The sequence below is a fragment of the Lolium rigidum genome, chromosome 7, assembly GCF_022539505.1.
Source record: "Lolium rigidum isolate FL_2022 chromosome 7, APGP_CSIRO_Lrig_0.1, whole genome shotgun sequence".
Lineage (NCBI taxonomy): Eukaryota > Viridiplantae > Streptophyta > Magnoliopsida > Poales > Poaceae > Lolium > Lolium rigidum.
Genome location: NC_061514.1, coordinates 135,797,107 through 135,809,062, shown reverse-complemented (window position 1 = coordinate 135,809,062; position 11,956 = coordinate 135,797,107). Strand labels below are relative to the sequence as shown.

Below are 11,956 nucleotides of genomic sequence, written 5' to 3'. Positions count from 1 at the left end.
GGCGCCGTTGCCGGGGAGATCAAGACACGCTGCAAGGGGAGTCTCCCACATCCAATCTCTTTACTTTGTTTTTGTCTTGCTTTACTTTACTTTATTTATTGCTTCGTTTGCTCTTTATATCAAAAACACAAAAAAATTAGTTGCTAGTTTTACTTTATTTACTGTCTTGTTCTCTATATTGAAAACACAAAAAAATTAGTTACTTGCATTTACTTTATTTACCTTTTGTTTATTTCATCATGTTTCCTCCTAAATACACTCTAAAAGACATACCGGTAGGGCGAGGGTCTATCATTGGGAGAGATAATATAGAAGATTTTTTCACTCATGTTAGTACAACTGAAGATTTTGAAGATAGACACTTGGTAGAACTTGCTCCTACTTATGAAATTGCTGCTGCTTCCTTAGTACACATGTTGGAAACTAAATTTGTTAATCTCAATCCTATAATTGAACATATGTTTCTTACACTCTATGATATGGAGGAAGGAGAAAAGAAAGATTTTGTCTTAGAAACCCTTCTTAAAGAATTTGGTGGTGTAGCAAGAGAGGCTAGAAAAGTCTTTATTAAATATAAGATGCTTGGCTCTTATACCAACTTTGCTAGTACCCTTGAAAAAATAGAAAAAGATAGATTAAAGTACACTAATCAAGTTAATTGTGAAGGGGAGATTAAGACATCAATACCTTGTAAGCTCCTAGGAATGCATGAAGCTCTAGAAAATAACTATGGTTGGCTTGTTCCTGAAAATTTGTTTGATGAGAATAGCAAGCCTAAGAGTAATGAAAAAGGAGCCTCTAAAACTTACATAGATAAGATACAATGCATAGTTGAGAAAACTCCAAACCCCTCTGTTGATGCTTCATCTCTCGATAATACTTGATTCACACTTCCTGCGCCTAGCTGAAAGGCGTTAAAGAAAAGCGCTTATGGGAGACAACCCATTATTTTACTTCTGCACTTTATTTTATATTTGAGTCTTGGAAGTTGTTACTACTGTAGCAACCTCTCCTTATCTTTATTTTATTGCATTGTTGTGCCAAGTAAAGTCTTTGATAGTAAAGTCAATACTTGATTTGGATTACTGCGCAGGAACAGATTTCTTGCTGTCACGAAATTGAGCCGCCCCTGCTGTAGAATATTTAGAAAAATCTGCCAATTTACATGCATGATCCTCAGATATGTACGCAACTTTCATTCAATTTGGGCATTTTCATCTGAGCAAGTCCAGTGCCTCTAAAAAATTCGTCTTTACGGACTGTTCTGTTTTGACAGATTCCGCCTTTTATTTCGCATTGCCTGTTTTGCTATGTTTGATGGATTTCTTTGTTCCATTAACTTTCAGTAGCTTTGTGCAATGTCCAGAAGTGTTAAGAATGATTATGTCACCTCTGAATATATGAATTTTCAATTATGCACTAACCCTCTAATGAGATTATTTTGAGTTTGGTGTGGAGGAAGTTTTCAAGGGTCAAGAGAGGAGGATGATACAATATGATCAAGAAGAGTGAAAAGTCTAAGGTTGGGGATGCCCCCGTGGTTCATCCCTGCATATTTTAAGAAGACTCAAGCATCTAAGCTTGGGGATGCCCAAGGCATCCCTTCTCATCGACAACTTATCAGGTCACCTCTAGTGAAACTATATTTTTATTCCGTTACATCTTATGTGCTTTACTTGGAGCGTCTGTTTGTTTTTATTTTTGTTTTTGTTTGAATAAAATCGGATCCTAGCATTCCTTGTTTGGGAGAGAGACACGCTCCGCTGTTTCGTATGAACACATATGTTCTTAGCTTTATTCTTAATGTTCATGGCGAAGGGTGAACTACTTCGTTCATTGTTGTATGGTTGGAAAAAAAATGCTGCATGTGGTAAATGGTATAATGTCTTGAATAATTTGATACTTGGAAATTGTTGTGCTCATATAGATCATGTTTAAGCTCTTGCATCATGTACTTTGCACCTATTAATGAAGAACTACATAGAGCTTGTTAAAATTTGGTTTGCATGACTGATCTCTAGAGTCTAGATATTTTCTGGTTAAGGTGTTTGAACAACAAGGAGATGATGTAAAGTCTTATAATGCTTGCAATATGTTCATATGTGAGCTTTGCTGCACCGTTTCATACTTGAGTTTGCTTCAAACAACCTTGCTAGCCTAGCCTTGTATTGAGAGGAATTCTTCTCGTGCATCCAAATCCTTGAGCCAAAAACTATGCCATTTGTGTCCACCATACCTACCCACTACATGGTATTTCTCTGCCATTCCAAAGTAAATTACTTGAGTGCTACCTTTAAAATTCTATCCTTTGCCTTTACAATATATAGCTCATGGAAAAATAGCCTTAAAAACTATTGTGGTGAAGAATATGTAGCTATGTATCTTATTTCTTAGTAAGTTGCTTGTTGAGCGGTAACCATGTTTCTGGGGACGCCATCAACTATTACACCTTTGTTGAATATCATGTGAGTTGCTATGCATGTTCGTCTTGTCTGAAGTAAGGGCGATTTTCATGATCAAATGGTTTGAGTATGCATATTGTTGGAGAAGAACATTAGGCCGCTAACTAAAGCCATGATCCATGGTGGAAGTTTCAGTTTGGACAATTAATCCTCAATCTCCTATGAGAATATTATCTGTTGTTGAATGCTTATGCATTAAAGAGGAGTCCATTATCTCATTGTCTATGTTGTCCCGGTATGGATGTCTAAGTTGAGAATAATCAAAAACGAGAAATCAAATGCGATCTTTCTCCTTAGACCTTTGTACATGCAGCATAGAGGTACCCCTTTGTGACACTTGGTTGAAACATATGCTATGCAATGATAATCCATGTTAATCCAAACTAATTAGGAGAAGGTGCGAGCACTATTGGTATACTATGCATGAGGCTTGCAACTTATAGGATATCTTATACATAACACATATGATTTATTACTACCGTTGACAAAATTGTTTCTTGTTTTCAAAATGAAAAGCTCTAGCACAAATATAGTAATCCATGCTTCCCTCTGCGAAGGGCCATTCTTCTACTTTATTGTTGAGTCAGTTTACCTATTCTCTCTATCTTAGAAGCAAACACTTACGTGAACTGTGTGCATTGATTCTTACATGTTTACCTATTGCACTTGTTATATTACTTTGTGTTGACAATTATCCATGAGATAAATATGTTGAAGTTGAAAGCAACCGCTGAAACTTATATCTTCCTTTGTGTTGCTTCAATGCCTTTACTTAGAATTTATTGCTTTATGAGTAACTCTTATGCAAGTCTTATTGATGCTTGTCTTGAAAGTATTATTCATGAAAAGTCTTTGCTATATGATTCATTTGTTTACTAATTGTCTTCACCATTGCTTCGAATCGCTGCATTCATCTCATATGCTTTACAATAGTATTGATCAAGATTATGATAGCATGTCACTTCAGAAATTATCCTTGTTATCGTTTACCTACTCGAGGGCGAGTAGGAACTAAGCTTAGGGATGCTTGATACGTCCCAAACGTATCTATAATTTCTTATGTTCCATGCTACTTTTATGATGATACTCATATGTTTTATACACATTATATGTCATTATTATGCATTTTCCGGCACTAACCTATTGACGAGATGCCGAAGAGCCGATTCTTTGTTCTACGCTGTTTTTGGTTTCAGAAATCCTACAAAGGAAATATTCTCGAAATTGGACGAAATCAACGCCCAGGGTCTTATTTTTCCACGAAGCTTCCAGAAGACCGGGGGAGATACGAAGTGGTGCCACGAGGTGGCGACACGCTAAGGCGGCGCGGCCAGGGCTGGGCCCGCGCCGCCCTAGTGTGTGGGCCCCTCGTGACGCCTCCGACTCCGCCCTTCCGCCTACTTAAAGTCTTCGTCGCGAAAACCCCAGTACCAAGAGCCACGATACGGAAAACCTTCCAGCGACGCCGCCGCTGCCAATCCCATCTCGGGGGATTCAGGAGATCGCCTCCGGCACCCTGCCGGAGAGGGGAATCATCTCCCGGAGGGCTCTTCATCGCCATGATCGCCTCCGGATCGATGTGTGAGTAGTTCACCCCCGGACTATGGGTCCATAGCAGTAGCTAGATGGTTGTCTTCTCCTCATTGTGCTATCATGTTAGATCTTGTGAGCTGCCTATCATGATCAAGATCATCTATCCGTAATGCTACATGTTGTGTTTGTTGGGATCCGATGAATATTGAATACTATGTCAAGTTGATTATCAATCTATCATATATGTTGTTTATGTTCTTGCATGCTCTCCGTTGCTAGTAGAGGCTCGGCCAAGTTGATACTTGTGACTCCAAGAGGGAGTATTTATGCTCGATAGTGGGTTCATGCCTCCATTGAATGCAGGACGATGACATAAAGTTCTAAGGTTGTGGATGTGTTGTTGCCACTAGGGATAAAACATCGATGCTTTGTCTAAGGATATTTGTGTTGATTACATTACGCACCATACTTAATGCAATTGTCTGTTGTTTGCAACTTAATACTGGAAGGGGTTCGGATCATAACCTGAAGGTGGACTTTTTAGGCATAGATGCATGCTGGATAGAGGTCTATGTACTTTGTCGTAATGCCCTGATTAAATCTCATAGTACTCATCATGATATATGTATGTGCATTGTTATGCCTTCTTTATTTGTCAATTGCCCAACTGTAATTTGTTTACCCAACATCTATTTATCTTATGGGAGAGACACCACTAGTGAACTGTGGACCCCGGTCCATTCTTTACATCTGAAATACAATCTACTGCAATTGTTCTTTACCGTTCTTCACAAACAAACATCATCTTCCACACAATACGTTTAATCCTTTGTTTACAGCAAGCCGGTGAGATTGACAACCTCACTGTTACATTGGGGCAAAGTACTTTGATTGTGTTGTGCAGGTTCCACGTTGGCGCCGGAATCCCTGGTGTTGCGCCGCACTACACTCCGCCACCAACAACCTTCACGTGTTCCTTGACTCCTACTGGTTCGATAACCTTGGTTTCTTACTGAGGGAAAACTTGCTGCTGTACGCATCACACCTTCCTCTTGGGGTTCCCAACGGACGTGTGTCTCACGCGCCATCAAGCTGCGTGCCCTAAAGTCTTATTTTGTCTTGCGCGGCCCAGTACGGTGTCCGGGATCCCGAGCCCGTCCCTGCTACACACGAGACGCTCTGGGCATGCCGGACACAACGAAAAGCGAGGCGGGAGACGCGGGCCTGACGCGTCAGCGGCTCAGAAGCCTAAAACCCTGTCGCCTACCTTTGGTCAAGCTACGTTAATGACGTCCCAGATTTCCCAGGCGACGCAGGAACAGCTGGAACAAGGACGGGCGCGTCCTCTTCTGGAGCGTTCCGGGGCGCACCCTGGAGAATGTCGTCGACGGCATCCACAACGGCGCTCCAAGGTTGGAGACGCTGTCGTCGCCGCCACCATCTCCTACAGCACGCTGGCACCCGAGGAGGATGTACTCGTCCTCCTCCAACTCTTCCTCATCAGGGCCATCCTCGTCGCACCGCGCCGCGCCCTACACCGTCCCCAAGCGCGAGGTGGAGGAGGAGGAGCCGGAGTTCGCGACGCCGCCAGTCATTCCGAGGCGCGGCGGCAGCGGCAGTTGGCAGCAGCAAAGGCGCGGCGGCGGCGCCCTCCTCATCCCGAAGCCGGAGGTGAAGGAGGAGCAGGACGACGAGGCAGCCGGGAAGGCGGCGCTGCTGTCGGAGTATGAGCGGCAGCAACGTCTCATCGTGAGCAGCGATGACCCCGAGGACTTCCTAGAGCTACGAGTGGCGTGCTTGGTGTCGCTGAACGACAAGGACACCTGGAGAGGCGACCTCAACGAGGTGATCGATCCGCCACATCGGGAAGCCGCTCGTGGACCTCACCGACGACGGTGAGACTGGACCAAGCGGCGCGGTGAAGGACGAGCCCGTCGATGAGCCCGACGAGCGCGACAAGCAGGAGGTCGTCACCGACGACATGTATAACTTCCACCGGTACTACGACGCCTCCGGCCGCCGCAAGTACTACTAGATTAGGTTAGTTCAAATTTAATCGAATTTTGTTCGAAAATATATAGCAAGTTTGAATGAATTCGCTTAAGTTTTAAATATATGAAATTTTATTTGGGGGACGCGACTGAAAGCAACGTCCTTCAAACGCGGCACGAAGGAAATACGTCATCTAAACGCTCGATCCGACGCCGTTTGAGGACGCGGCTGAAGATGCTCTGAACTCTGGATCACCAACGGCCGTTGCAGTGGCAGCCTACGCCTACAGCGAACCGTCGGCGGCGGTCGTTCCCGGCAAAGCGTCACAGACAGTTGCACGGGCACGGCACGAGGACAGCTAGGCCACTCGAGGTTGTAGGAGAAGCTGAACTCTCGCCGGCCCCATGCATCTCCAGGAAATATCTACACGAAATGATATCGTCTCTACTTTATTTCTTTCTTGGTCATATCAATTTCGTTTTGTGTCTAATTTGGATCACCTCAGATCCCATCCATCCATGATTGCCACCAGAATCCTACTTTTTCTGGATAGGCACTGTGCAGGGTTTCGTGTGCTCTTTGAAACCGACAATATTCCTTGACAAAAAATCTGAGTGTGTGCAATTAGTTGCCAGTTAGCAGCAAGCTATAAGCTGGCTTAATTGTCAAGCATGACTGAACAATGATATTGTCGTGAGTTGTGATTGTGTGTTAAACAATGCCAGGCAGGTTAGGTCTGGTCAGGCCATCATATGCCACCAACTCCTCCTTTTTTTCTCCTCCAGGTTGAACCAGCAATAATAGTATAGTACCATACCATGCCATGCAGTCCCTGGCTGTCAAATCTGTTACATCCCCGAGCATCCAGCTTGAATAACTGAATTACCACAGTTGATGTGACAAGTAGGAAATAATAACAGAAAATGGATCTCAAGGAAGCCAAATTCAGAGGTTTAACAGCAATGCCCCAACCAGGTCATCGGCAATGCTCAACTTCACCACAAAGAGTATATAGCGCTTTTATCATACGGGAAATATCTTGTACATAAACATGATCCAGAGAAACCAACCAAAAAATCTCTATGCCTAACATATTAATCCAATAATGTACAGATGCTATCACGATCTCCATAGACGCCTTGCATGGTTCCACACCTGATCCAACCCTTGGAGCAGCAAACGAGCATGTTTGTATGTTTGCGCTATCCAGCTTCTTGATCAGGCACAAAGATCTGGAATAATTACCATTTGCCGGATAGCTAGGTCTCTTGATTTCTCCACTTGATATTGTCTGCTTTCGATTGACCTTTTGGTGTATCTCTTGGTGTGTCGTTTCCGCTACTATCACCGGGTTCGCTTGAAGGTGTTTCTGCCAATTTTGCTTGACCTGGAGCTCTGCCACCTCGGCGTTCCTGGCAATAAGAGCAAATAAAGGTTTCACTATAAATATATGCAAAACTTTCACTCTACAAACTCTTCTTCAGTAGACTTTGAACTAGTTATGAGGCCTACTCTTTTCTTTCCAGATCTTAAAATGCAAATGGATTCCTTTACACATGATCTACAGAATGACAGTTAGATATCTAACAAGTTTCAAATTGGAAAGAAAGATGTTGAAACTATATTTTTGTGTAACCAAGAAAAGAAGTTACAATTGCCAAAAGGAGCCTTCAGCAATAGGCACAAGAGATAAGGTATGATCCAAAAGTGAACACTGTGTTATACTTAAGGTGTTCATCTTGATTTCCTTCTTGTTTTAGTAACATGATATAATTAGGGGTAAAAGAAATACATTGCAAAATGATGATTGCGATATCCAAATAACAGGTACTTAAAAGTAAAGATAAAAATCATCATTTCATGGTGACTTACATCTCTGTATGGGAAATCATCAACTTCAAGCATGTGAATCACATGACCAATCTTTGGCCTTTTGCGAGCTTCAGGGTCGACACATCGCAGAGCCACTAGCAAAGCCTTCTTCAATGCCCTAGAAGTAGGTTTCTCAGTCATCTTGGGATCCAAAACCCCCTCTGAATTTCGGCTGCTGACCATCGTCTTCAGCCATTCAACAAGATTAACCTGAAAAGATTAATCCGCAGATTCTGTAAATGCATTTGATGAGCAGTTTAACTGAGCACTGGTTATGAGGAGGTGCAGCCATTACTAACCTCTCCAGGTGGCCTGTTGTAATCTACTGGTACCCTACCAGATATTATTTCCATAATAAGAATCCCAAAACTATAGACATCACTAGTTTCATTCAACATGCCGGTGCCTGCATACTCTGGAGCAACGTACCTGCAAATAACAAGAGATACATAAGCAACTATGTTCATGTCTCATCTGTGATTTTGATATTATAAGTAGCGCACTAACCCAAATGTCCCCATAACCCTGGTCGTGACATAACTCCTCTCTGAGCCCAAAAGCTTTGCTAGCCCGAAATCAGAAAGCTTGGCGTTCCAACGCTTGTCAAGTAGGATATTGCTTGACTTGACATCACGGTGAACAACCTTTGGCTCAAGTCCCTCGTGCAAATACATTAAACTGCAGAATTAGGTAACTTGGTGTAAGTACTAAGCAGTGAAAAATATTTTAAAAATCAGCAATAACTCACATGCGCTTACCCTTTTGCTGATCCAAGAATAATCTTCATTCTTATGTCCCATGTAAGAGGGCTCACAGGACCAACATCACCGTGAATCCATTGCTCCAAGGTTCCGTTATTGACAAACTCATAGACAAGCATCCTAAAAAGAATTCGTATACAACAAGTTTTATTACAAGCATCTCATTTCTGGAATACCGCTGTCCAACTTATCACACAAGGAGGTACCTTTGGTTACCCTCAGCACAGTATCCCAGCAGCCGCACGAGGTTTTTGTGCCGCACCCGCCCGATTGCTTCAACTTCAACCTTGAATTCCCTCTCTGCCTGTCCCCTAACAAACCAGGTATTTTACCAAATTCAGCAACACAAAAACCACACGTTACACAGCATCACACATTTGGGCCTCTCAAAGGCAGCTTCCACACTAAGCATGCTAACCATAATGAAATGTTAGACTAGGATAACGACTTGTCTTCTTTTTTATCAAGTTCTTGCACAATGTCAGCATCTGAATTGTCAATATCTCCATTCAGTGAGCCCGATGCAGTCAGTAAAGCATACATCTTGCTTAAACTTCAAATCAATACATTCTAAACTAGGCGCATATAAAAAAACAAGCTTCTAAATTTGGCAATACTTCAGTTCATGGGAAGCTTTGTTACCTATTATTCAGCAAGTTCTTGACGGCAACCTGTGTGCCGTCCTCGAGAATGCCGTGGTACACGATGCCGTAGCCACCTTCGCCAATCACCTTCTCGTCGGCGAACATTGCCGTCGCTGCCTCCAGCTCCTTCAGAGTGTACCAGTGGCCCCACCCCAGGTGGGACACCTCGGGCACACCCGGCTCCCCACCACCTCCGCGGCTCTCGCCGCTGGCCCCGCGCGACGACGTTCCTCCGCTACGCTGGTGGTGGGGCGGCGGCTGCTCCGGGAAGGTGATGCGGTGCTCCTTGCCGGTCTCGATCTGGATGGACTCCTGCGGGGTGGCCTGGAGCACCTGTGCGAGCGGCACCTTGGAAGCGGCGGCGGGGCCGCCGCGCCGCGAGAGGGCACTTCTTGGATGTCCTTGGGTGGCTTGGTGGGGTGCTTGGGATGGGCATTGGGCGCGACGGTGGAGAGGTGGAGGACGGGCGTGGGCGGGGCGCGGCGGCGACGGCGACGGCGGTTGGCGAGGAGGCAGAGCAGGGAGAGGAGGACGAGAAGGAGCACGAAGGCGGCGCCGACGGCGATGCCGATGAGCTCCCACAGGTGGAGCCCGAACACGACGGTGCTCTGGGACAGGCCCGAGTCCGACATCGGACTGCAGCGGCGAGCTCAACCAGAAACGGTGGATCTCCGCAACAACTCTGGCTTTTGAGCAGAATTCGGTGCTCAGGACTGGGTTTTGAATAGGGCAGCCTGCCAAGGCTTGGATTCCGGCAGAGAATTGGATGCAGAAAGGCTGGATTCCTGCGAAGAATAAATGGGCAATCAAGGTGTCCAAGATTGGGTTTTGCAGACGATGCAGCCAGTGGGAAAAGTTGGACTTTGAGAGAGGGAGGGAGAAGGGGATTTAGGACAGGATGGAGTGATGAAAAAGGGGGGATTTGAGGGGCGATAGGGCCCAAAACATTGGATTTGGGAGCAATGTGTAGGCAAATATACTAAGATTGGACGATTATTCTGGGGCGAAAAGTGAGGGGTTGTTAATTTGTTCTTGATAAAAAAGATTGGACTCTGGTAAGGAGGAGAGTGGTGTGTAGCCTGGGTGTGGTTTAGGGGAGGGTGGTTGGTGGTGATCTTTAGAGTAACAACAAATCAAGAAGAAATGGAGAGGGAAGGAAGCAATTATTAGTAGTGGTACGCCTGCAAAAGTGTACTATGTAGAGGGATGACATGAGAGGGGGCTGGATTGCAGGAGGAGCACTAGTGTCTAGTGGGAGTGGTGACAGGGTGTGAGTGCTTTACTCAGCAATTGCATGCTGGAGATAGACAAAGTCAAGGGTCAAGACCTAATAAATAAGTAGATCGAGTCAGAAGAAAAACATGGATGACAGGAAAATGATATTTTGAGGTCTAAACAAAGTGTGGAGATGGATAGTGGAGCCGTGGAGGGCAGACCTGGAGGCTCGAGGGAGCTGATGAGACTGTAATGCACTGCCGTTGAATTAACCTTTTGGTAGTTCTAATCAACCGAGAACTAACTTAGTGTTAGTTTAACTTAAAATAGTTAGATTTATATGATGATTCGTGCAAATTAGAATTGCACATAGTGGTAGTTTTAATCAACTGAGAATTAGCTTAGTTTTAATTAACTCTAAAATAGTAAGATTTACATTGTGATTCGTGCAAATTAGAATCGCACACATCTACGTGCAATACCACAACATGTGTGGAATGTGCATTGGCCTAGACCCTATGACACCCAAAAAACAGTACCACGAGGATTCCAGCATTCCCGCTAAAATCCGAACAATATTGATTTTAAGAACGCCCACCAACAACTCGTACATGTCGAAATATGCACGAGCAGAAGGTGGAATCGTTCACAATGTAGTATCGTTATAACAAGTTCACAATAGAATCCACAAAAGAACATATATATTATAACAACGACTCCAACGAGTCAACAATGCAAATATACAATTCAAAGATACGAATCATACATAAAGCCAAATACATTCAAGTACGGACAAGAATACAAATGGGGCTGAGAGTCTTGAAGGTAACCAAGTAGCGTCCATAACCCTGCATAGGCCAACCCGAAAGGGTAACCTTGCTAACGTCATCGATCCCAAACATTTCCAAAAGAATCAGGCCAACGGTTGTCGACAAAGGAGGGAGAATACAAAAGAGGGAGGACAGCAGAGCGTACGTACCAAGGAACGAACTTCGACACGTACTTAGCAAGACTAGAACTAGGCTGTGCTCACTGGGCTATATGGTGGAGTTAAGAGGCAACAAAACTTGCACTATAAGCCAATAGAGACAAGCTACAACATTTGTCTACTCATAGAAGGTAAGAGAGCGCATCAAGGTAACAACTAGATGATACACAAACATAACCCAACCGACTACACATATCCCCTTCACTCATAGTGGAATAAGCAATGTAAAAGGTACTCAATGCATGTTTGACAAGTTTTATTAGATATTGATTGTGGCAATGCTATATTACTACGCAATCTATTAAAAAATTATCAGCAACGATAAAAAGGTGTAAGTTATTCAATGATCAAGCCATACATGCTCTAAGTCATCCATAACCGTGAAGATGGCTTATCGATAAGATGTAAACCTTTCAAGGGTTGCCTAAATGTAACCATACGCACACTCAACTGAAAGGGTCGTATGACACCTAGAGGGGGGGGGGGGGG

General features: G+C 44.0%; 1 pseudogene; it reads right to left on the bottom strand.

Moving 5' to 3' along the window:
* Positions 1-6,981: 6,981 nt before the first annotated feature.
* On the bottom strand, positions 6,982-10,494 carry LOC124674012 (annotated as a pseudogene).
* Positions 10,495-11,956: the final 1,462 nt, after the last annotated feature.